This window comes from Vigna radiata, unplaced genomic scaffold (genome assembly GCF_000741045.1).
Source record: "Vigna radiata var. radiata cultivar VC1973A unplaced genomic scaffold, Vradiata_ver6 scaffold_491, whole genome shotgun sequence".
Classification (NCBI taxonomy): domain Eukaryota; kingdom Viridiplantae; phylum Streptophyta; class Magnoliopsida; order Fabales; family Fabaceae; genus Vigna; species Vigna radiata.
Window position 1 is genome coordinate 1 of NW_014542723.1, and position 2,074 is coordinate 2,074.

The window sequence follows — 2,074 nt, forward strand, 5'->3', positions numbered from 1 at the left end:
AGTTCTCTCATAATACAACTCAAATTGTATAAATATACTAAGAAATATATTGAGGTTTACCTACTGCAACCTTTGTCAGCCCAGGAAGATCTATGAGGGTTAAGTTTACGACTGCAAAAAATGCCACATAACTATGTCAAAAAATATATTAATGTAAAGTTCACTTTTAAAAAAAGCAGAAGACTAAATCCTCCAAGTTTTGGAACAGAAGATTCATTCAACGATATCAAAAAATGTAGCCATTCTTTAAATTATAAGCCATAAATAGTCACCACGATGAAATCAGAAATAAGATGGAAATGGTAATAAAGAGATACAACACAGAGACACAAATTCTATAGCACACACACCGTCACAGAGACAAAACAACATCAAAAACAACATCAAACACCATCAAGTACAATTTCTACTCCAAGAAAATTCAATTTTGAAAATAAAAATTACCTCGAAAACAAAAAGCACGATGATGGAAACCTTTGCAGACCACGACCACGATGATGCACCGCCACTGCCACAAACGCTATACCACGACCCACCACCCTGCCGGAAACACCACGTCACCAACGACCACACCTCCACGGGAGACTCACCCTCGACACCACCAGCCCTCAACGCAGTAACCACTCGAACCCTAGCCCAAGACTCCCAAACCAGAACGCACCGTGAAGGAACCCTATTCGAGAATGACCACCACCAGGACTATCCGAGAAAGTGAGAGAGGGTGAAGAAAAGGCGGGACGTGAAAAGGGAGGGAATTGTTTGAAGGAAACGACGAACTCGACGAAGGCTGAAGAAAGTGAAATTGGGGAACGAAAACCCCAACTGAGGTTTTAAATCAGGAAGGAACTTACCGACGGCTCAAAAGCCTTCGGTAAGCATAACATTACCCACGGCCTCAAGGCCTTCGGTAATATGTCGTAGATAAATCGCGCTTTTCCTGTAGTATGTACACTGTTTGGAACAACTATGGTTAGAAAAAATCAATTAACTTTTCAAAACACAATANCTCTGTAAAACTAGTCAAGATTTGTACCACATTCAATGAAACTAGTCAAGATTTGTCTTGCAGATTCACTATCGAAATCCATTTGAACTCCTCTGTAAAATTCTTTAAGCTCATTCTGCCTCTTAAAGACCAAATGTTTCAATCTGCAAATATCAAACCACAAATACTTAAGTATTGAAGTGAACATCTGGATTCTAAGTTCAAATCAAAAAAAGATTAATTTCAGCATTAGCAGATGAAGTATCAACCTGTGGTTGTCTTTCTTCAAAAGATGAAAAAAGATTGCACTCCATTGTATCTAAATATTTTAAAGGAAAATTCATCAATATATATACAAACATATACACACACTAGACATTTCTAACTTTAAAAGAAAAACAATTAAAGCCTTTATTCCAAACAATAACAAAAAATATTTAGCTTAACTGAGCAGAATTAAAGAGCAATCTAAATTCAAGATGCTAAAACTGAACAAGAACTAGATCATGNATATAAATTCTGACACATGCAGAGANGCATAGAAAAACACATGATAAAATATGAAGTATCTTGAAAGCTAAAAAGACCTTTGCAATTTCACATTCCATCACTGGAATTTTTTTAGAGTTGGATCCATAAGTGGCGAAGAAATTTAGGAGCTACCAATTAAAGTGTATATTAAAGGAAATGCTACCAATTAGTTTAAAGGAATGAGTTAATAAATTATCCAAAGGCATGGTTATCTAAAGAAAAAGGCACGAAAGCAAGAACATAAGTGAAAATTAAATGGATTTTATAAGAAAAAGTGGTAAAAATTTAAATCAGTATTCAATCTTTTTGTTTCCAAAAAGTCTTTTTATTGTTTTAAAAGCACTAGTAATATCATTATCACTTTAGATTTCAAGAAAACTAACAATATGGTGTCAGGTCAGACCTATTGCAGATAGTATACACAAACTTCAACCTTTCATGTGATCCCTTAGATACTTTATTTTATAAAACATCAAATTAATCTTCAAAAGAACCAAGAAACAATAGTCAAAGGTAGAAGGCCTACAGCTTATAGTCATCCCATATAGACAATATAAC

The 2,074-nt window shown here is 34.9% G+C and overlaps 1 long non-coding RNA gene across 2 annotated transcripts; it reads right to left on the reverse strand.

The window, feature by feature from the left end:
- Nucleotides 1–65: 65 nt before the first annotated feature.
- LOC111240933 lies at nt 66–1,655 on the reverse strand. 2 transcript variants are annotated; one of them, XR_002666598.1, is made up of 4 exons: nt 1,573–1,655; nt 1,255–1,304; nt 445–1,149; nt 66–111 (listed from the first exon to the last, which is right to left on the reverse strand). It is a non-coding gene; the product is annotated as an uncharacterized LOC111240933 (long non-coding RNA). The 2 variants fall into 2 exon arrangements; XR_002666597.1 differs by having other exon boundaries at nt 67–1,149.
- Nucleotides 1,656–2,074: the final 419 nt, after the last annotated feature.